Source organism: Amblyomma maculatum, chromosome 10 (assembly GCF_055883805.1).
Source record: "Amblyomma maculatum isolate TAMU_Amacu chromosome 10, ASM5588380v1, whole genome shotgun sequence".
NCBI lineage: Eukaryota > Metazoa > Arthropoda > Arachnida > Ixodida > Ixodidae > Amblyomma > Amblyomma maculatum.
This window is the reverse complement of record NC_139353.1, coordinates 177794209-177818536: the sequence shown is the minus strand read 5'-3', so window position 1 is coordinate 177818536 and position 24328 is coordinate 177794209. Positions and strand designations below refer to the sequence as shown.

Sequence of the window (24328 nt, the reverse complement as noted above, 5' to 3'; positions counted from 1 at the left end):
TGTGAAAAATAAAAAAAAAATTCTGTGATAGCGCATACATGTGTTGCTCGATTTCTTTGCCTCAATCTATCGAAAAGGTGAAACAGCTTATTTGCTGCGCTCAAATTTCGCATTTGGAAGTAACGTAATCGTCGGTAATTTTTTTTTTTTAGCAGAGTTCTGCTCGTGCAAATCTCGCGCCGCTTTTAGACGGTTATGAAAAGACCAATGACACCTTTGTTGGTTCTAGAAGGTTGCTTCCATGTGTGTTGCAGTCTCCACTATTGCTTGTCAGAAGAACCGGTAAAATTTATTCTTTGTGCACATCAAGTGCAGGCATAGGCCCACTGGGCACAGATTACAGAAGCTGTGCTCATTCGTTCCAACATACAGCTTAAAGTGTCTAGTTTGGTGAGTGGCGCTGGAAACCAGAGGGCAGCAATTCGTAGTAGTGCGGGTAGGCATAGTTCTGTGTTCCCATGCCTCCCTTTCCTTAGCACGTTGCTTTTTCGTCTCATATATATTTCATTAATGATTTGTTTTTTTCTGGTGCAATCAATCATGTGGCAGTAAGATCTAGCCACGTTTCAGTGTTTTCTACTTCCTGGTACTAGTCTAGTCTTTCTATATTTACATTCAAATGTGCTTTTTTATATTCCTGCGAGTTATCTTGCACTGTTTGAAGTTCATCTCATTTTTCTTTACATCAAACACGGAACCATGTCTACATGCAACATCTCTGCATGTTCATCGTATGTTTTTATACATGCTTATTCTCGCTCGTGCTTTTATTTTTCTCGTGCAAATGATAACATGCAGTTCAAAGTTTGCCCCATTTATCTACAAATAAGCCATGCGTAAATATGTATCGGACATTTCTGCATTTTAAGCTATATCCTACTATTTTATTATCAACGGCTCCCTTTTTTTCTTAATCAATTCTCGATAATTTAACGTTTACCGCATTCCTCGTTAGTACAGTAAGCCATCTGACAAAGAAAAATGCTGTTTGGCGTACGCTCTCAGTTTGTTCTAGTGAATACAATACACGCATGTGAACTGCCAGTTCTGTTCGTTTTCTTATGATGTTTAGCAGGCAGATTAAAGTTCATCGCACTTTTTATTCAGACCATTGACATACCAATTAGAGCTCTAGTACTGGCGATGTGTTTGTGCTCGCGTCTTCCCAGATTATTCTAATCTGTTCATACTGAGTTTCAGACCATTTTCTCCCAGTTCAATTTGTATGCATTCACATTTTATCACGTTATTCCTAAAGGGGTCGGGACACAAAGTTTTGAGGATTTATAAGCATGTTATGTGTTTTCTCTGAATGTGAGGTCCCCCACAGCCAAAATCTGGACACAGCAAACCTTTCACATATATCTGAATGTATCTCCAAAAACCCATTAAATGCTGTTTCGCCCTATCAAGACGCGTCGTTAGTACCATTTAATTTAATGACATATGAAGCTCATACGTGTATCAGTGAATGCAAGTGACGTCAGATCCCAGTAACGTGACGTACTATCGACGGCGCAACGACGCGCGACAACTGCCAGCTGCTGCATTGGTGGTCGATGGGCTGATCGTCAGGCACCTCCGCTGGTGGACCGGCATCAGCGCCCGAACGAAACCTTCTCACCAATGAGACCACAACCTGACTAGATTTTCTTTGTACTTTATTGGAAATACAAATGAGCGGATAAAGACTATATTTCATTCGCTCGCGCTTTCACACTCAGCTAAAGAGGGGGAAACAAAAAACACCAGCCTTTCGGCATTTGTAATTGTTTTAACAGCATTTATCGCAAACGTTCTGAGATAAGCCTAGTGTCTGTGCCGTACGCTGGCGCATCTAGATGGTCGCCCATTGACTGAAATTAAGATTTTAGGTCCCTGACCACAGCGATTGTCTGCGGTGAAGGCCTCCCAGACACTGCTCCGCTTTATAAAAAGCACAGGCCCGATCAAATAACTATGAGTTTGCTGTTATCTCAAGTGACATGGCTGTGACGTGATGTGATGTGGCATGTCTGTGATGTCACTGTGCTAACTTCAACCATCCCTCTCTCACGACTTTTATATCCACTCACCCCCTTATACCAGTGCCCGGTAACAAACCGGTTGCTTTTACGGGTTAACCTCCCTGCCTTTCCTCCTCATCTTCCTCCTCCTCCTCTGATGTAAGCCCAATTTGTGCGACCAAAACTAAATAACAGCAAAGAAATTGTATCCTTTCTGCAGCATTTTCAGTGCTATTTCCTACCTAGAAGCTGCCATCTATCAATTAGCGCAAATTATCATTTTTCTTTATGGAAATCATACTTTGTGGGTTTTTTTTTTTTGTTTGCCATGCCTCGGGAAATAACTAGAAAAACATTTTTTTTTTTTCTAAAATTTCTTGTTTTTTTTTTTTTTTTTTTCTGAGTCCATCCATCCCTACCCACAGGGTGCAGGCGGCCCGCCGCCGTTCCCGCCACCGCGGCGCTGCGGTCGACCTTTGAGACAGGCAAGATGGTCGCCTCCTAAAGAATCGACGCTTTCCATTGTGCTTCCGAACTGCGCTGAAGCATCACTCACGCTTCGTGGCATTATCTGCGCTTTGTTTGCGGGCTTGTGTCCCATGATAGCAAGGACAATTGCTGCTTAGAAACAGGTGGGCATCTGCGATAATCATTCCCTATGGGCAGAACAGTCATTTTCGAGCATGTGCATTTGGCCATTTCATTTTAATACCTGCTCTAATATACAAGTACGATGCGTGCAAACAATGGCAGCACTTAAGGGTGAATCAATCTAGCCAGTCGCGTTAGATTTTGAGCGATATATCTTATACAGTTCCATCGGTTTAAAATGCGTCGGCGTAGTAGTCAGAACCAAGTGTCGGAAATAGTCGGAGACTACGTGGTTATTTGTGACTGTTGTGATTGATGACTTATTGATTTGATATACCCGACTGGTTAATGAAATCATTGTAACTAATTCATTATTTAAAGAAAGTAAAATTTGGAAAAAGGGAGTTCAACATTGTCAAATTACTGAGAATGATAATTAATGCTTGAATTAAGAAAATTTAGAAGGTGTAATTGATCAATTAAATAACCAAAAAAGGAAACTGTGTTCAAAGGCGTTCAAACTTCTAAGAGAATGGAAAGCCAATGTTTGCTGATGCAAAATCGGCTTATAAAAGTTACAAAAAATTGCCAAAAAAAAATAAAAATGTGAAAACGCATCTTAATGAGAGCTTAAGTGCCACTCCGAAAGTTTTAAATTTTCCGAAGTGCTTGACGTGGGTTGTCTTGGAAGCGAGTGCGTGCTCGATATATGGTCGCTCCTATTTCATTGCGTTCAATCCACATGAACCTTTGTCATTCTTTATCTCTTTAGAACTAAGAGACACGCCACGCTGAAAAAAATAAACAATGTGTGAAGCGTGTCAAGCCTTTGGCCGTTCATGTCGGCTGAATCCGAGGCATGACGAGATGCGAAGACTGTAGACCTTAAAAAAGGGCGCCTTTAATTTCCATCTATCCTAATTTGACATGTCTTCTATGCTTTCATAAAAACCTTTGCCATTTTCCCACCTCTTCCCTGAGTTGGCTAATTTGTTTCTGTTTTTGCTACGGGCAAAGGCGGCACAAATCAGCCATATGCAGCCTCTTCAAATGAGCCGTCAAGGCGCACATTTTTCATATGTTAATAGTGCACTTTTTCTTTTGGGGGCTTTCGCTATTCTCAAACATTTACACTCATGTTATTTCTATAAATTCTCACTTGCTGTGGTAGACAGTCATGCCACTGCTAGAAGTGACAGGCCTTACATCATTTCTGAAGCCTGCACAATCGCCTCTACATATATCTCTTAGCGAAGTAACCATATCCATATTCGCAACGTCAACAGCAGTTGTCCAGCGGTAGATATATATTCCGCCAATCGTGACTTCAACGAACCCTGGCACTAGTAATATTCCTGTCTTGAAAAAAAGAAATGATAAAAAGCTATGGTCGATACCCATTTTCATCTTCAAGAGCTGCCGATCGGCAGCCCTTGACGATCGGTAACGCTAAAGTGTTGTTTTTTTTCACCAGTTGATTAAAATTCACTCAGATGATTTCCAAGGTATCTTGCGCAAAACTGCATAGTAATGCTACTATGCTTTTTTTTAAGATTTTTGTAATTCGTCATTTAGAGAGAAGTACAACGGAGGATTCTGCATCACTCCTGAGGGACCATCATGTGACACCGACTAAATTTTGACAACTTATTCGATCGCTCATTACATGTTTATACAATTTAACAATATTCCCTTTCCAAAGGTGGGTGCTCCGCACCCTGCATGCTATTCGCAAGATTTTGTTTGCACGGGCTATCCTTCCCTCACACTTGTGTAGTCGATGCAGTCATTAAACAAAAAAAAAGACAAGGGAACAGATTTATTGTTCCTTCGTTTCGTTAGCACTCGCTCAAACGGCGTACTATCACAGACTGCCCCAAAGGGTCCGGTTCAGTGGCGGCATGGTCCACTCGGTCCCTCTCACCATATCTCTCCAACCAGATGTCCGAGAACGGAGCGGCCGAGTAACGTGAGAGTTTGTGGCGGGACCCCGGAGAGGGTCTGAGCGGCTTTCCATGGGCCGAAAATGCGTGTCGTTTCCTTTGACAACACTTGCAATCATGGGAGTGCGCACAGGGGAGGCGGGGGTCTTTTAGGGGGGCGCCAAGTCTATCCCATACCTTTACTCCGCCGGACCTGTGGTGTCTGTTAAACGTGCGAGTTTATGGCCATTTGTGACGATACTAGCGGCTGAGGACCAATGATGTCGCATTACAAGAACTGCTGACTTGCTACCTTTACCTCCGGAAAGCCGAGGGCTCAAGAAATCATTTTGAGAACACGTCGTCGCGTACTTTCAATGCTGTGTCCACTTCGAAGCTCAATTTTAAGCGCACACTATTTTAGAGCGCAGGCCATTGGCACCCATTCCTGAGTTTCGCGGCGTCAGCGTTGTCCCTCGTAACAAGCTCCACGTTCACTCCCACCTACCTTCATTCCCTTACGGCGCGATTCAGGTGTACACAGAAACAAGTGTGACAGATACCGCGCCTTTCCATTGTAACCAGCTCCACTTTCACTCGCACCTTCCTTCCTTCCCTTACTGCATGATTCAGGCGTCCACAGAAGCAAGTGTGACAGATACAGCGCCTTTCCATTCCTGTGAGCCAATTATGAAAGGCGTACTTCAGAGCTCAGGTGGAAAATGTGACCATACATGGTACACACAGCTAAGATAATAATTTATGAATAATGCGAGCGCCAACACCGAACTCTAGGGTAACATGTGCAGTAACCTAGAATTCACACACTCACAGAGAGAAGCATCATATTTTGATGTAGTTTGCGTATATGCAGCTAGTTTGATAGTCTGGGTCTCTAGCCGATCGTCCCCTCGAGGAAGGTCTGTCCCGGATCTAGCCCGCACTCATTTTCCTTTAAAACATATATTGCTATAAATTCGATGAGACTGTTGCTACCTTTGGATACAGTGTTTTCAAGTCAGTTATTTGCGAAGGTTCTTTCTTCTCGTCTGCAGCTTGTGGCATTAGTCTCTTCGCCGGGCAACATTTCTATGGGCCCAGCGTACTCCACTACCGCGCCCGCACCTGCTTGAAAGGTTTCTTCCTGGGTCCTGACATTGCCCACGGTAGTCCATAAGGCAATATCGTCTGCATATAAATAGTGGAAGAGGTTTGGGATACGCTCTAGTTTGGGAGTACGCAATACACTACAAGAGCTAACTGAAGCTCACCGCACGGCTCAGACAGACTATCAGCTACAGATACAGGTAGACACCTTCTCTCCTTTCAAGATCCAGCCAACAAGTCCACGGTCCACCCCCCAACAACACCCACCCCATCCCAACACACATCAGGGACAAACTCATAGTTCATCCTCTGCCCAAAAACGTACACCCAGTTCACAACCAGGCCAGACGCGAAGCTCGCGCCAAGGCATTACACAAAACTCTTGCAAACGACAAAGACGTAGTCTACGTGGACGCGGCAGAGTACATTCACAATTCGGCCTACATCATCAGTGTAGCGTCGCATTACTTTAAACGCATAGCCTCGATCGTGCTCGATCAAAATAACTTCTTCACTTGAAGCTGAAGCCATAGCAATTGCCATTTCCTCCTCCGCTGCCACACTCATTCTGAGCGACTCTAAAACAGCAATCATGAATATTGCACGGGAACAGATTCATTCTACCACACGAAAAATTCTCAATTCTTGCTCCACAGAACTCAGATCAGTTCAAATAGTTTGGATGCCAGCCCACGCAGGTAACCCCGGCAACGAAGTGGCCCACTCTCTTGCGCGAGCGTACGTCAACCAAGCAGAGCACATCGTAGACCAGGGTAACGTTAGGGACCGGCTCGTCACATATCATGAAATAACGTTCCATTACAGGGAACAAAGACTTGTCTATCGTCCACCACACATCTCCCTCTCGAAAGAACAGCAAACTACCTGGAGACAGCCTCCAGGCTCGCACATTCTCTTCACCGGCTTTGGTAGCCCTTATCCACCCAGGCCATTACAAACCCGAATGCTCTCTTTGTGGGGCTCCGAGAGCCAACTTTGACCACATTTTATATCTATGCCGAGAATTCCAACCACCATTTCGCTGGAACCTCACAGACAAAGAGGGTTGGGAGATCGCAGTCTCAGGTTCCGAACCGGCCTCCCAAAGGCGGCTGGTTGAGTGGGCGAGCGGTTCGGTGAAACGTCGCTTCCCTTTATGCGGAACGGAACCCTGCCCTTGTAATATTAAGAGAAGTGATTGAAAAAATGCACTGCGCTAAAAAAAGAATACGACCAAGCACTTAAACAACTTGTTTGCATCGAGTCCAGTTCGTTATGTGTTTAGTCGTCGTCTTTTCTAGCGCAGTGCATTTTTTCAGTCATGCCTAATTACCAACTCGTCAACTTTCTACCTTACTGAAATATTAAGAGAAACGGCCACCGGGAGGACAAAAGCGTCTCTTATCCATGTTACGCCGGTGCCTGCTGGAATATTCTGGCTCAAAATGCTTTGTAATATGCTTGTCTTGTCTACAAAAGATTCTGAAAAAGATAAGCGAAAGAACAACCCTTCTAGAGCAAGTATTTTGAAAATTTTGCGCTCGAGAAATAATGTCCGGCAGCGCGTATGCTATTTGTAGGTCGTCAATTACAAATTCATGGACAATGCCAGCGCCCCCGTATACTGAATGACTGCAGGATAGCATGTTCAGTACAGCTACAGCCACCATAGTACAGCCGAGAATGCATACACATTCACCGATAAAAACAGGATATGTGGATTTAAAAAAAAAAACACTAAATGAATGCACCCAGCTGCTGCAGCGTTGGCAGAGCTGCCGTATCGGCGCGGGACCGGCGTGGCGCAAAGCTAGGGTGTCCTACATAGCCCTACGCAAACCCAGTGAGTTTACGCAAACCTAGGGTGCCTCGATACCAGCGCCGCTGGCGCGCTACTTCGAGGCACCCTCCTACGCAAACCTCTACCGCAGCGCCCTCTCCATAGGCGCGGGCGCCGCGTCGTATGTCACTTGGGAGCAATGCGACACTAACCGACCGGTCCAAAAACCATGGTTTACCTTGATTCGGAGTAATTGCAATGAACATTGTGAGCAGATTAGGTCTTTGTCAGCATATTTGCACTAGAAGGTGAGCGCTTGAAAAGCCATGATATGTCCACAGTGCTCATGCATCAGAAAGAGCACGGTATTCAACAGCCTCATCGCCGGCCGCACATGCAGTGACTAGGGCTGAACCCCTGGTCGACCAAGGGGGCTTCGAAGCGCGGAGCGCAGATTGTCACCGCTTCTCGGCTGATTTAGGTAAAATTAAATGGGAGTCCTCTTTCGAGAAGCAAGCGTGTCTCCAGCCACTTGGACTCAAGCCATCGACCAAGCCAACAGGGTATTCTCAAACGCTGCGCGTTTTGAATTGGCAACGGCCGCCAAAGTCGCAGTGATTAAGAACAGCGCGCTTGCCTTCGCGCTCTACGTAGCAAGGGTGGCAGTGATGCCAAGACGCACGGCAGGGAGACTCTCCTCCCTAGTAGGCACCTTCTTCTGAGGAGGACAGACTTCCCCGTAATAGGGGAGGCCTCGGAATACCGTGCGTCCAGACGGTTGCGCGGACTGTGCTGACCATGCTAGTCGTGAGCCTTTTGGACAAATCAGATTACCCAGGACGGCCCCTACTCTTATACTGGCTGAGCACTGCGAGGAGGGCCTTCACTCCTCAAAGACATTTGGGACCGCGAGCGGAAACGCTGCCCCCCTTCTACCAAGCGGCCGCCAGGTTCCAGGAAACCCAGGAGAGCTGCCAGACGTAAACGTTGAGGAGGTGCCGCAAACAGAAATAAGTGCCCTCATGGCGTGCGCTCGCCTCAGCGCAGAAGAGGCGGAGCGAACCGATTCTAGGAGATGGAGAACATGGGCCACGAGCACAATGCCAGATCAAGTCAAAGACTTTGAGTGGCGACGGCGGTGGGGCGTGCTCGGGACCGTCTCTATCGATGGGGGGTTGTCCCTAACAGTCAGTGCCCGCAGTGCGGAGCACCGGAGATAGGCGATCATTTTGCTTTTGAGTGTCGCGTATCAAAAGTTATGTGGCACCTAGTCTACCGCATGTTTTCGGTGCGGGGAAAACAACCGCGGGGTGCATTTGCGCGGCCTGTCGTGGCATGTACCTTTTTCGTCCTCTGGAAGCGCCGCTGCCTGGCGGAAGCACGCAGGCAGCCGGCACGAGCCATGTACCCGGCGCTGCAGAGCCTGCGCCTCCTGCTCTGGGAATACCTGTCAGAGCGGCTCGAAGTAGACGGGGAGGCGCGGTTTCTGCAGCGCTGGCACACACGGTTCTTTGTTGTGAGACCAAATGGGCTAACCATGCCGACATTGTTGTATTGATGCCACAAGTAGTGTGCATTGTATCATAACATGTATGCATGTACATACCCTTTCCCCTTCTAGTGCATTGGGATGGAGAGATTTGAGTTGTACTCCCTTTATTATTGTATCTTTTGTATCCCTTTTTGTACCAATTGATATAAATGGTATAAAAGGGTATAAATGGTATAAATGGTATAAAGACTCTGATATGGGGATAAGACTGTTAATGTAAAGTGATTTACAACATCTGTATTGTATCGGCACATTATTCTGTATCCTTTATATAAGAGTATGTATTGATGGGTCCACATTGTCAATGTATTGTGCTTTATGAGTTTGGAAGTCAATAAACTTCTCTTTGTGTAGTAACTATTCTTATCAGCTTAATATCTGGTATGGGTCCGACATGGACCTGAGATATTAAACGTATTTTTGTACTGAGGCGGAGTGTTTGAAGCTTGTTTCACCTCCGCCACGGGTTGATCCGGCATTGCACTACAGCTAGAATCGGCCAACCCATCCCTCAGGGGTGGCAATACCGAATTCAAAAATAAGTCGCTTTTCGCTGTGCTGAATTAATGGATTTACACAGATCTATCGAGATATGCGCTGTGCTTGCGAAGGAATGTTGCCGTGCAGGCTTTTTTAAACCCGAAATTTCTTTTTATTGTGCCTGCTGTGAATGCTGTATGGAGCGGGTATCTTTCGCTGCGACAGGTGTGTACTTTCATCGCAATAAAGTTGATTCTCTCTCCATACGTTTAAATAAATTGTTTTCATAGATAAAGCCCCCCTCCCCGCTGACTAAATATAGATGTTTTGTGCTCTCGTTTCGAAGACCATGCAGGAATTCCAATAATAACAGCATGACTAACCTGAACATATTTGCATTGGTCACTCCTAAAAAAGAGATAGTGGCATGCACTTGGTGATCAATGTAAAGTATTCTAGATCACTATAATGTGCAACAGAGGGCGATGTCACCGGTCGGGCCGCGGCCAGCGCTGCGAGAAAACGACAGCGAGCATTAGTGGGTGATGCCAAGTGAACCCGGGACTGTTCGGGCACAACTTCTGCTGCCATGGGCCAGCTAGCTTGTGTTTTCCTATTGCTTTCAGATGTGTTGTCAAGTCCACACCGCATGTATTTCAGAAGTGCCCTGGGTGTTGGCAAAAATGACGGCCTCACAATTGGTGAAAATGCAAGATGCAACTTCGCCCACTACCACTGCTCCATTATGGCAACCAATTGCTTTCTTTCACAGTGATAGAGTGGCAATTGGCCTGTCACATACTAATTTGTCGCCGATTATCGCTGTGCAGCTCGAAATTCCAAGCTTCTGTCGGTATTCGTGCAAACATGCACACGAACCATCTCGTGGAAAGAACTTTGGTAAAAGAAACCCCGGCCGTACAAAAAATAATGCTTAACCTTAGCAGTCATAAGCATCAATATCAAATTTCTTCTCTACACCTTCATTTTGCAAATTTTGGCGAGATTTCAATTGTCTGCAAGAAGCACGGAAAACAATTAAATAAGCTGCTCATATGTGCCGTTTAGCAGCTCAGCTGTGTCGCCAACGGTACCGTTATCGGTATCATCATCATCAGCCTGACTATACCCACTGCAGGGCGAAGGCCTCTCCCATATTTCTCCACTTAACCCGGTTCTGTGCTAGCTGCATCCCCTTGACACCTGCGAACTTCTTAACCTCATCCGCCCACCTAACTTTCTACCGCCCCCTGCTACGCTTTCCTTCCCTTGGAATCCATTTCGTTACCCTAAGGGACCATCGGTTATCCTCTCTTCGCACTACATGTCCTACCCATGCCCATTTCTTCTTCTTAAATTCCACTAGAATGTCGGTAACTTGAGTTATTTCTCTGACCCACTCTGCACGCTTCCTATCTCTTAATGTTACCCCTACCATTTTTCGTTCCATAGCCCTCTGGGTTGTCCTCAACTTAAGTAGAACTCTCTTGGTTAGCCTCCACGTTTTAGCCCCATAGGTGAGTACAGGTAAGATGCAACTGTTATATACTTTCCTCTTTAGCGATACCGGTAAGCTGCTAGTCATAATCTGTGAGTGCTTGGCAAATGCGCTCCATCCCAATCTTATTCTTCTTGTTATTTCTTTTCATGGTCCGGATCTGCGGTTACTACCTGTCCTAAGCAGACATATTCGCCTACTACTTCCAGTACTTCGCTACCTAATGTAAACTGCTGTTCCTTCCCGAGGCTGTTGAACATTACTTTAGTTTTCTGCATATTGATTTTCTGCATATTGTTATCGGTGTAACAGAGAGAAAAGTCACAAGATTGATTGATATTGATTGATTGATTGATTATTGAAAGCTTTACTACCACGGAGGTTTCCTATAATTCCCCACTCAGGTACACAGACCCACTGGGACTCCACAATTCGAGCCACAAAAGTCGAAAGCCAAACAGAAGTTTCAGGAGGGAAAGAGGCGCCTCGATCTCGGCTCTCTTCTTGCCAGAAATCCTCTTTGACTGGTGAGAAAAATGACGAGCGCAAATTTATAACTTCAAATGCAAAGCTACAAGCACCTCTAAAATTATTTGCTATATATACTGGAAACACACTTGCATATAGGTTCGCTCAAATTTAAGTAGCAATACTTGAAATTTATTCACATTAGTAAGCACTGATTGCAACATGGTATCCCCCATGAGCACAAATTTATGGCCAAAATTTCCTTCTACACTGTGTTTTGCGGTCAATAATCAGCAGAAGGTTGCAGTGTCAAATTTCAGTACACGTCCGAAACGTGAAAAAAAGAAAAACTTACAACAAATGATACATTGGTGATCATAACACTGAAGCTCTTGACGCGGGTAGAGTAGTGAATTGCTGAAAAAGCAATTAGCAATTTTTCATGCCTCATCTGGCCAGTATCAATGAAACTGAAACAGAACGAGAAAACAAATGCAACTGCAAATTTATCGGTAATACGGCAATGCCTAGGATATATATGTTCGGGTTTCTTATGCCTTATCCATCCACGTAGGACACTACTCTTCGCTACAAAAAAGAAATCAACATTCAATATGACCACATTAGAGAAACGCTTCGTACACTTCCTCTTCATGATAAATCCCTCACTACCACGCAAATACGCATTCTTAAACGAATACAACTAAATACACTGCTTATTCCTGCCAGATCGTTTCTATACCGATTCAGATATTCCCCCGCATGCCCAAATTGTTCTGAACACTATGCAAACTTCGAACATTGCATGTTTTCATGCCCTGTCGCAATTCAATCACCCCACTTTCTACACCCTCCTCCCCCAACGTGGCAGGCTTGGTTAGCATGTGACCGTGCTGAATGATCAGTTGGCCTTGGTAAGCCTTGGTGAGCCTTGCCCAGGACATTCTTGACGCTTAGTAATGCGTTGAATAAAGTTGTTTCCTCCTCGTCCTCCTTACTAATTTGTAAAAAGAAAATAAATAGGACATGCGGTCAAATTTCAATCATATTTTAAACTGCTATGTTCGCTCACATACCGAAGTGTGGACAACTTTATGTGATTAGTTAAAAAGCTGATAGAACACAATTAAGTATTCTTATTGTAAAATGGGGGTTTACTGATCAGATCAGCAGGACTCGATCAGCAGGACTGGGCAGATCAGCGGTGAGCACAGCAACAGCGAACACCGCAAGGTCCAACACGCGCAGTCATCACGATGCCACTGCCTAGAATGTACCTCGTGTACTTCTTCCTCTTCACAATATAAACGAAATCTGAAAAATTGGAGGTTAATTAAACGTGGATTTTTTTTTTCAAACTTTACTGCTGCTTGTTAAAACTATCAGTTAACTTTATTGAGAGGATTCGTCATTTGCAAACAAGCGTAACTGAAAATTGTATTGAAAAATGCAAACACACTGGGACAGTGATATCAATGCTATTGGTTTGAGGATTTGACTTTGAATAGCACAAAATGTCCTTTGTTAATAATAATAATTGGTTCACAGGAAGGGAAAGGTGCAGTATCTGTCACACTTGCGCTGTAGACACCTCGACCGCGCCGTAAAGGAAAGAAGGTGGGAGTGAAAGTGGAAAGAGAGAAAGGGGAGCTGTATAGTGGAGGGCCAGGGAGTAATTTCGACCGCCTAGGGATCTTTAACGTGTGCTGACATAGCACAGCACCATTTCGTTCGCCTCCATCGAAACGCAGCCGCCGTGGTAGGGATCGATCCCTGGTACTGAGGCACAGTAGTCGGGCGTCTTACCACTGCACCACCGCGACGGGGCATCCTTTGTTCCTCAAGTGACTTTATTTCCAGACTGCATTGCTGTATGCGACTACCTCCTATGAAGGCCGTAAAGGTGGATGTAAGAGCAAAATTGCTAGATTTTATTTCGTAAAAATAAAATGATGCTTTACGATGAAACAGGACCAATCTTAAGTCTCACACTAGTTGGCCCGAGTCAGACACAGTGTGTGCCAAAACCTGCCTTACGTATGGCACACTATTCGAACAGTGACTAGAGCATAGAAGCGCCTAAACTTTATTGATAGCTTCCAGTTAATAAAGGAATGAGAACATGGGGCGTGTCTCATCGCATGCAGCAAATATTCTTAAAGTACTGATAGCATACTGTACGTGCTCATGAGAAGGGCATAATTTACAGCTCGCAAAACAACAATACTTTTCCCAATTCGATCATGGTGTTGGCACGCTTTCGTTTTCTTTCTTCCCATTAATTCAGTGCTCATGTAGAATTTATTCTATTTCTTTGTGGAGCTAGCATGGATGAATGAAAGGTGTGAAGAAATGCAACTGCAGTGTGCTCTAAAGTATAAATGAGAAATAGAACGGGAGAATAACCATTCCTTTCCACCCTTCCAAAATAACCCATTCTTTTTAATGTGAAAGCATTTCTTGTAACACGAGTGGTGTCATCGCAGTGTGTTGGCATACTGTGTGGAAAGAGCGGTCATCCAAGCGAGTCTGAGCGAACTGTCAACCATTAATAAAATAATTGGTTTTAGGGAGAGAGATAACCAGAATATGGTCAAGGGCTTCAGTTCCAATAAATGTTGTGGGTTCAGGCATACAAAATGTAATGGGTCTGAGTACCAGCGAAGGACATGGGCTCGAGTCCCAAAGAAGGCCTTTGGCTCGAGTCTCAAAGAAGGTTGTCGGCTTGAATCCGCCAAAAAAGGTCATAGGTTGAAGTATGAGCAAGCGTTTGAGTTCCAGTAAGAGTAGGGTTCGAGTGCATTGCCCAGCAAAATTTAGACCAATTCTTTCACCTTACTACACATCACCATGCAGACTTAAGTGAACCCCTGGATTTTTTTTCTACCTCAGTACATATATATGGCTTGAACACTAGCAGTACGAAATAATGAAATCACGCCATGTCTGTGACACAGGTCGCATTTCCTAAAAGAACCAGTGTGCATGCTCTAAAGTCCACACAAATGCACTATATTATGAGCAAATGTAGGAGACACCTTTCCCCAAGTTTGAACTGTTACACACTACGTTGGACACCGCCAGATAATGCACTCCTAGTGTACTGTCCAAATCCCAGCACTGCATTGTCAGATGATGCCACATACGACATAACAGTTCATAATTTGAAAGTAGTTTTGCTCAAAATATTGGACAATGTGTGCAATCAGGGTTTCACTTCCGAGTTTAAATACTGGAACTGGATGCCAGTTCGGTTTCCACTTCCAGTTTTGGCATTTTCACCAACCAGATTAGGGCAAAAATGGGACGCTTGCAAAGTGTGGTGCCTCTGCACACTAAATTACATGCCCACTTTCGATAAATATTACACTTAGCTGCAATGAAGCATCGCCAGTGGAGGCGAACTATCGTAGCAAAGTGAAATGACCTCCCTGCAATGTCAACGTCCAACAGAGAGATTTCCGCATACTGCACCTGATAACCCCTGTGAATATGTGCCATACTTACCTACTGCTTTTTTTCAGAACCGTCATGACTAAGCATTATCGGGGAAAATTTGTCCGCTACAACTGTGTTTAATGTGCCGTAATATTGTTACAGGGTAGTTCCGATTGGAGCAGAGGGCGGACACGGAAGACAAGGCTTTCAAACAGACGTTTTCTGCAGGCACCAGTCGACTCTGTTGAACGTCGTCTTCTCTAAAAACTCACGAGAGTTTTCTTCTTTCCTTATGCGCATGCACCGCCTAATGTGACACTACCCCGCCGGCTGAAAAGCACCGTCCCGGTGCGTACTAGCGTCCAAACCAGTGTCCGTGTAGTATGGCGTGCAACATGGACCGTCTCGGTGCGTGGTGTAGAGGTATGGCGTGCGGGATGCAAGGGCGCAATTTCGTATGTCACTGGCGTCACCTGTTGCAAAATACGGTAGGGTCCTGTATAACGGGTCAAAAGTTTTTCCGAGGGGCCAACGCGGCGAGCTGGGGTCCAAAGCAGCACGAGAGAGCCGCAAGAATACTGGGTGTTGCGATGACAGGAATCATAGAGACGTTTCTGGGAGTGCTGGGAGGCCGCGAGTCGGTTGCGAGCAATAACGCGGGCAGCATCAGCTCGAGCTATGGCGTCACGAGCATATGAGCTGGCAGTGGTGACAGACGGGAGCAGGCTGTCAAAAGGAAGCAGAGGTTCACGGCCGTATAGAAGATAGAAGGGGGAGTAGCAGGTATTGTCGTGACGCGACGAATTGTATGCGAATGTCACAAATGGCAGCGTTAATTCCCAGACGCGGTGGTCATCAGAAACGTACATAGACAACATGTCAGTCAGTGTACGGTTAAGGCGTTCGGTAAGCCCGTTCGTCTGTGGATGGTAGGCAGTCGTGAAATAATGACAAACGTAGGATCGCATCGGCTATACGAGCCAGAAAGCAACGGCCACGGTCGGTGAGCAGTTGGTGGGGAGCTCCAAGGACGAGTATAACGTCGTTGAGGAGGAAAGCAGCGACATCAGTTGCACAACTGGTTGGTATTGCTCGTGTGACCGCGTAGCGTGTGGTGTAATCAGTGGCCACCGCAATCCATTTGTTCCCCGATGCGGACAGTGGAAAAGAAGATCCCTAGAAGATCCAGACCCACTCGAGAAAACGGGTCTATGGGGATGTCTATTGGCTGCAGAAGTCCAGCTGGTAAAACTGCTGGCTTTTTCCGGCGTTGATAGCGATCACAAACCGCTACGTAGCGGCGGACTGCGCGATGTAGGCCTGGCCAAAAGAACCGACGGCGCACACTGTCGTATGTGCGAGAGACACCTATATTACCCGCTGTAGGAACGTCGTGAAGCTGTTGAAGGACGGCTGCGCGTAGGTGCTGAGGGACTACTAGTAGAAGGTCGGGGCCATCAGGTCGCATATTGTGCGACCTGATGGCCCCGACCTGCCATTGTGCCATTGTGCCATTGTGGAGGTGCCATTGTGGAGGTGCCATTGTGGAGCACAAACGAAGGGAAGGGTCATGGCGATCGGCGCTGAGGCGACTGATAACTTCGCGAATCTGAGGGTCCTGGGTGCCATTGTGGAGCACAAACGAAGGGAAGGGTCATGGCGATCGGCGCTGAGGCGACTGATAACTTCGCGAATCTGAGGGTCCTGGCGTTGCTCACGGCGAATGTTGGAAAAATCAGAAATAGAGAGCACGCAAGCTTCATTGTCACATTCAGGTTGACTTGGCGGGTCGACTGGATGACGGGACAGGCAGTCGGCGTCTCGATGGAACTGGCCCGACTTCTAAACTACTGAAAAATTGTATTCCTGAAGGCGCAAGGCCCATCGTCCATCCAAGGCGGCCAGTAGGGTCTTTTAGTGTAGAAAGACAACACAGTGCGTGGTGGTCAGTGACTACTGTGAATGGCCGCCCATACAAGTAAGGGCGCGACTTTGTAATCGCCCAAACTAGGGCTAAGAACTCACGTTCAGTGATGGAATAATTCTGTTCGGCCGCAGAGAGGAGTCGGCTGGTGTAGGCGATGACGCGAGGTAAACCGAGCTGACGTTGTGCGTGAACGGCACCAATTCCATGACCACTTGCGTCGGTGCGTACTTCTGTGGGCGCTGACGGATTCAAGTGAGCCAACATTGGCGGGCCGGTGAGGTGGACAATAAAAGCGACGAAGGCGGCTGATTGTTCATGGCCCCAGGAAAAGGAGACCTCTCTTTTCAAAAGCTGCGTGAGCGAACGGGATATTTCTGTGAAGTTTGGTACAAATCGCCGGAAATATGAGCAAAGTCCGAGGAAGTTACGCACGTCGCTGCTGGATTTCGGTATAGGGAAATCCCTTAGAGCGTGAATTTTGTCGGGGTTCGGCTGGATGCCATGGTGTTGACTAAATGTCCTAGGACCTTGAGTTCCCGGCGACCAAAGGTACACTTCTTGGAGTTCAACTGAAGGCCAGCTCGTCAGAAGACACCAAGAATAGCCGAAACACGATGGAGGTGGACCTCAAAGGTTGATGAAAATACGATGACATCATCGAGGTAGCACAGACATGTGGTCCATTTGAGCCCGCGTAATAGGGAGTCCAACATACGCTCGAATGTCGCAGGGGCATTACATAAGCCGAAAGGCATCACCTTGAATTGGTAGAGGCCATCCGGGGTGACAAAAGCAGTCTTTTCACGATCTCTTTCGTCAACAGAGATCTGCCAATATCCTGAACGGAGATCGATGGAGGAGAAGTAGTTGGCACCATGCAGGCAGTCGAGAACGTCATCGTTCCTTGGAAGAGGGTACATGTCTTTCTTTGTTATCTTGTTTAAATGTCGATAACCTACGCAAAACCTCCAGCTGTTGTCTTTCTTTTTGACGAGTACTACCGGAGACGCCCAGGGGCTGCTCGACGGCTCAATAATGTTGCTTGCCAACATTTTCTCTACTTCTTCCTGAATGATCCTGCGTTTGGAAAGAGCAACTCTGTAAGGCCGTCGTTGAATAGGTCGGACATCTCCAGTATCAATGCGATGTGTGACGTCGGACGTTTGGCCCAGGGATCCGTGACCAAAATCAAAATGTCGCTGTATGACCGCAAAAGGCCAGCAAGGGCACTGACATATTCGGGACGCAGGTCAGAGGCAACCATGGCTGAGATGCGGTCCTCCGGACAATGTGACGGGACAGGTTGTGCAGGTACCTCGGCGTGACGGTCGGACGGCCCTGCAGAAATAGTAAAGCTGGGCAAAGGCGACAGCTCGGCAAGGAAAATGCTCTCCGGGAGAACTTGTGAAGACATGCTAAAGTTGAGTACGAGAATGTAGGTGAGGTTATTCTCGACGTGTACAATGTTATGAGGTAGGACGATGTTGCGCTGTAGAGTGACGTCGGTAATGGGGTTGACAACGTAGTCGCCGTCAGGGAAGGAGGGAAAAGGTGACATGGGCACGTTTACAGCCGCCTCGGGAGGTAGGCGAGTAAATATACTGGAGCGGAGGCCAGGCTGGGAATGGTCAGCACTGGGGTCGTGAACACAATGGGGCAGGGCTAGGCGCAGAAGTCCGGAGGAACAGTCAATGAGAGCGGAATGGGCTGTTAAAAAGTCTAGGCCTAAAATCACGTCTTGAGGACAAGTAGTAATGACGGCGAAGAGCACAGGGACGTGGTGGCCGGCGATGCTAACGCGCGCAGTGCACATTCCGATGATTGCAGCAGTGTTTCCATCAGCAACACGAACTGTAGGGGTGTTAGCGGGCGTAAGAACTTTTTTGAGGCGCTGGCGGAATGACGAACTAAGAACTGAAATATGGGCTAGTGTCAATGAGAGCGAGCACAGGGACTCCATCTACGAGGACATTGATCAGGTTGCGGCGTTGTGCGATGGTCTAAACACAGTTGGCTGTCCGGGTTGGTAACGCAGCGTCACGTCCGGGCGCTGCGTTGCCTAGTTTCCCAAGTAGGTGGCTTGGTACTTTGGGGACAAGCTGCGGCGAGTAGTAGGTGATCGGGAACGGTGGGCTTGAGGCGATGGGGAACGGCTAAGACGACGGTCTTGCTCTATGTTCTCGGTGCGAAGATGTGCTGGGGTGACAGAAACGCGTCGTGGTACATAATAGTTATGGCGGACAGGGCTGTAATAGGGACGAGAGGAGGGAGCCGGACGGCTACGGCAATAGCGGGACGTATGGCCAGCTCGACAGCAGACGAAGCAAATAGGCCTATCGTCAGATGTGCGCCACTCCGCAGGATTGCGGGTAGGGTAGCGCGGTGTGTAGGGCGGGGTTGTGGAAGCAGCAGCAACCACTGGAATTGGCTGTGGTGCAGGGTGTGGTGTGGTAGGATTTGAAACGAGGCCCACATGCGAATTCTTGGCGGACAACAGCCTGTATCATAGCTATTGTTGCCTGTGCAGGAGGTGACGTAAGTGTAACAGGAGTCAAGGCCTCGATTTCCCTGCGGACGATGGTAGTGAGGTTATTCTGACTTGATGACTGCTGTAACGTGGGCAAGTCGTCACATGAGAATGTAGTCGCCGTGTCGGGAAGGCGCTGAAACCGACGGACGATGCGGCGCTGCTTCGCCTGTTCGAAACGGCGACAGACTTGCAGGACACCGTAGAGCAGTCTTTGCAGAGAAGTATATTGAATGCGTCATCAGCGATAGCCTTAAGTATATGGTCCACTTTATCATCTTCGGTCATTGAGGTATTCACTTTCGACACAGGGCGAGAACGTCCTGTATGTAGGCCAGGTATGACTCGGTTGACGATTTAGCACGAGTAGCCAGGTCTTTTTTGGCTGCCAGAGCTCGCCCAATTGGTTTGCCGAATATGTCCTGCAGGTTTTGCAGATGTCCCACGTAGGCATCTCCTGTTCGTGGTTGGTAAACCAGGTCTTCGCCGTTCCCGCTAGATAGAATATTATGTTTGCAAGCATTATGCTAGCATCCCACCGGTTATTCTTGCTGCACCTTTCCTATTCGTTGAGCCAATCTTCAACATCCTTGTCTTCGCCGTTAAAAATAGGCGGATGACGGATTTTGGTTAAAACCATGGGGGCAGCTGGAGTTTCCGTAGCGGATGATGCGTCTTGGGATGCCGTGCTTATTGTGGTAGTCGGTGGGATGAGCTCGGGGAGATGGTGTCCACTGCGCAAATCCAGGTTTCTGGCGCAGAAATACGAGGAGCTCTGGCAAGGGGGATCGAAAGTGCCTCCACCAAGGTGTTGCGGGGTAGTTCAGCTTGGAGCAGAGGGCGGACACGGAAGACAAGGCTTTCAAACAGACGTTTTCTGCAGGCACCACTCGACTCTGTTGAACGTCGTCTTCTCTAAAAACTCACGAGAGTCTTCTTCTTTCCTTATGTGCATGCACCGCCTAATGTGACAATATAATGAACTATTTGCGAGGGAAAAACCGATGGAAAGCATCTGCAGAGAAACAAAGGCATGCCATCGTGCTTTGAAGGTCACAGGTTCACCAAAGGAAAACATTACTATCCTTCATGCTCTCTCAGCTGCATAAACCTAGCTCGCGTCCTGCCATGGTAGCCGCAGTTGTCCTGCTAAACACAGTTGTGCGACAGTCACTGGGTGGCGCTACTGGTAAGCTAAAAACTGCAGTGCAGGTTCCTTATAACCAAAATTCACAATTATCCGGGTTCGACTGCACTAGCATAGACACAAAAGTTGCGGACTATCTAAAGTAAAAATTGTTTTCCTTCTAAAGAATGAAGCAGCTATGTCAAATTCATCTGCATTTGCTAATAAGCAACAATGTCATGCTCTCAGTTAATATGGGGGAAATGGGATATCCACACTCAAGTATGCGACACCTTAAATGCAATCTTCACATTGAAATTCATTTCAAGGTACGGAACTCGGATAATGTAGGCTAAACAAAGCAATACTCATATACTCTGACTGCAGTGTTATGCTGAGACTATCATTATGTAATTTCATTACATGCATGATAGGTTGGCTGAAAGAATACTTTCGAATTGGAGTCTCATTCCGAGCTAAAACACGAAATTAAAGTCAAATAAAGTGGAACGAGAAACTCCCTGCACATGCTAAGCATTGACAGGTCTAAACCAATCTAAAATATAGGACTAGGGCTCAGTCAGCCAAAGCTTTTTCGATTTGCTTGAAAAAAAAAGCCAATTGGAAAAATAAAAGTGGCCACAGTAAAAAAACGGCATCCCATGGCTTCAGCAAGCACAGACGGGTGTTGATGCCTCGCAGAGCTGCTTTCATTGGTGAAACAGAAATCTTTTATGGAAACTGCTGGTGGTGCCAAAAAATAAACGAGAATTCAACACAAGTCAGCACAATGCAACACTGTGGACTACAGTAGAAAGCTGCGCGCCAGTGTCAATGAAGCCGAGTCGGTTAACAAACATCGCTGCCAGAGTACAAGAGATGTTTTGTTTTGCCTACATCGAAATTTAGTCATCAAAGCCGATTTCCATACTCACTAGGTCCCATGATGTGAACTCAGCAGCACCGAATACAATTTCTTGCCAGGAAATGGAAGAGATAGGAAGTGGTCTCGACTGTAGTTTTGGTTAGCTGCGAGCACCCTCCTGTACATCTGATCTATCCAACACTCTAGTATTTCTTTTTTTTTTCAGAAATGACTCGAAACAGAAATAGTAGACGTAGTTCGTAGTTAAAGCAGTTAGGTTAGAGCGTTTTGTCACTCTGTGCCTACGCGTAGACGGAGGTGTTATAATTCAACTGTGATTCAGGTTTTCAATATACCATTAGATTGCAATTGAAGCGGTATTTCACACTCATCCCCACTGTTCCTTTTTGCATCTTACCTTTCACCTATTCACAGCACTTCACCCATAGCCGAATAAAAAAATACTAACCTGCAGCCTTTTATAACCAAACAATTAAAAAAAAAAGGGCCACGTGTACTATGCTTCATCGATACTACTGAACTCAAGGACCATATGCTTACTTTATATCTCGATAACTGCGGCATCTACACAAGTGTTAAGTCTCAGAGCTAAGGCTGCGGACAAATATCTCCATTCAGTGAACACAACCTATAGGGGGGGGGGGGGGAGGGGGGACGATTCGGTGAAACGTCGCTTCCCTTTATGCAGAACCCCTGCCCTTGCAATATTAAGAGAAGTGATTGAAAAAATGCACTGCCCTAAAAAAGACTACGACTAAACACTTAAAGAACTTGTTTGCATCGAGTCCAGTTAAGTGTTTAGTCGTCTTTATTAGCGCAGTGTATTTTTTCAATCACTTCTCTTAATATTACCAACTCGCCCAACTTTCTACCTTACTGCAATATTAAGAGAACCGGCCACCGGGCGGAGAGAAGCGTCTCTTCTCTCTGTTACGCAGATGCCTGCTGGAATATTCTAGCTCAAAACATTTTGGAATATGGTTGTCTTGTCCTAAAAAATTCTGAAAAAGATAAGTGAAAAACCAACCCTCCGGAAGTATTTTGAAAATTTTGCGCTCGAGAAATAGTGTCCGGCAGCGCATATGCTACTTGTAGGTCGTCAATTAAAAATTCATGGGCAATGCCAGCGCCCACGTACACTTGGTGACTGCAGGATAGCATGTTCAGTACAGCCGAGAATGCATACACATTCACAGAGAAAAACAGGATATTTGGATTTACAAAAAAAAGCGCTAAACAAATGCGCCCAGCTGCTGCAGCATTGGCAGCGCTGCCGCATCGGCGCAGGGCCGGCTTGGCGCAAGCCTAGGGTGCCCTACATAGCCCTACGCAAACCTAGGCAGCCTCGATGCAAACAAGGCGCTTGCATCAAGGCTCCGTACGCAAATCCAGTGAGTTTACGCAAACGTCGACCACAGCGCCGTCTCCCTAGGCGCAAAGCGCGGCTGCTTTTGGAGGCGCCGCGTCGCATGTCACGTGGGAGCCGTGGGAGCAACGAGAGACCGACCGCCCGGCCCAGGAACCACGGTGCATTTTGGTTCGGAGTAATTGCAATGAACATTGTGAGCAGGTTTGGTCCTTGTCAGCATATTTGCACTAAAAGATGAGCGCTTGACAAGCCATAATATGTCCGAAGTGCTGATGCATCAGAAAGAGCACGGTATTCAACAGCCTCATCGCCGGCTGCACATGCAGTGACTTAGGCTGAACCGCTGGTCGACCAAGGGGGCTTCGAAGCGCAGAGCGCGGGGCGTTATCGCTTCTCGGCTCATTGAGCTAAGACCAAAGTGTAGTATCTGTTCCTATCAGCATAATATCTGGTATGGGTCCGAAGTGGACCTAAGATATTAAACATATTTTTGTACTGCGGCGGAGTGCTTGAAGCTTGCTTCACCTCTGCCACGGGTTGATCCGGCATTGCACTACAGCTGGAATCGGCCCATTCGCCCCACAGGGGTGACGATTTCGAATTCCAAAATAAGACCCGGGTTTACACAGATCTATCGACATACGCGCTGTGCTTGCGAAGGAATGTAGCCCTGCAGGCTTTTTTATACCCGAAATATCTTTTTATTGTGCCTGCTGTGAATGCTGTAGGAGCGTGCATCTTTCGCTGCGACAGGTGTGTACTTTCATCGCAATAAAGTTGATTCTCTCTCCATACGTTTAAATAAATTGTTTTCATAGACAAAGCCCCCCTCCCCGCTGACTAAATATAGATGTTTTGTGCTCTCGTTTCGAAGACCATGCAGGAATTCCAATAATAACAGCATGACTAACCTGAACATATTTGCATTGGTCACTTCTAAAAAAGAGATAGTGGCGTGCACTTAGTGACCGAAACTGATACGAGTTGTGTAAAGTATTCTAGATCACTATAATGTGCAACAGAGGGCGATGTCACCGGTCGGGCGGCCAGCGCTGCGAGAAAGCGACAGCGAACGTCAGTGGGTGATGCCAAGTGGAGCCCGGCCTGTTCGGGCACAACTGTCGCTGCTACCATGGACCAGCTAGCTTGTGTTTTCCTATTGCTTTCAGATGTGTTTTCAAGTCCACACCGCATGTATTTCAGAAGTGCCCTGGGTGTTGGCAAAGATGACGGCCTCACAATTAGTGAAAATGCAAGATGCAACTTCGCCCACTAGAACGTTAGTGGGTGATGCCAAGTGGAGCCCGGCCTGTTCGGGCACAACTGTCGCTGCTACCATGGACCAGCTAGCTTGTGTTTTCCTATTGCTTTCAGATGTGTTTTTAAGTCCACACCGCATGTATTTCAGAAGTGCCCTGGGTGTTGGCAAAGATGACGGCCTCACAATTAGTGAAAATGCAAGATGCAACTTCGCCCACTAGAACGTTAGTGGGTGATGCCAAGTGGAGCCCGGCCTGTTCGGGCACAACTGTCGCTGCTACCATGGACCAGCTAGCTTGTGTTTTCCTATTGCTCTCGGATGTGTTTTCAAGTCCACACCGCATGTATTTCAGAAGTGCCCTGGGTGTTGGCAAAGATGACGGCCTCACAA

The 24328-nt window shown here is 46.8% G+C and overlaps 1 non-coding gene and 1 pseudogene across 1 annotated transcript; both read left to right on the top strand.

Annotated features, from left to right (window-relative positions):
* The first annotated feature begins 9294 nt into the window (after positions 1 to 9294).
* On the top strand, positions 9295 to 9467 carry LOC146178010 (U2 spliceosomal RNA; annotated as a pseudogene).
* A 13596-nt stretch (positions 9468 to 23063) lies between these two features.
* Positions 23064 to 23256, top strand: LOC146178009 (U2 spliceosomal RNA). Its single transcript, XR_014701641.1, has one exon. It is a non-coding gene; the product is annotated as a U2 spliceosomal RNA (small nuclear RNA).
* The last annotated feature ends 1072 nt before the right edge of the window (positions 23257 to 24328 follow it).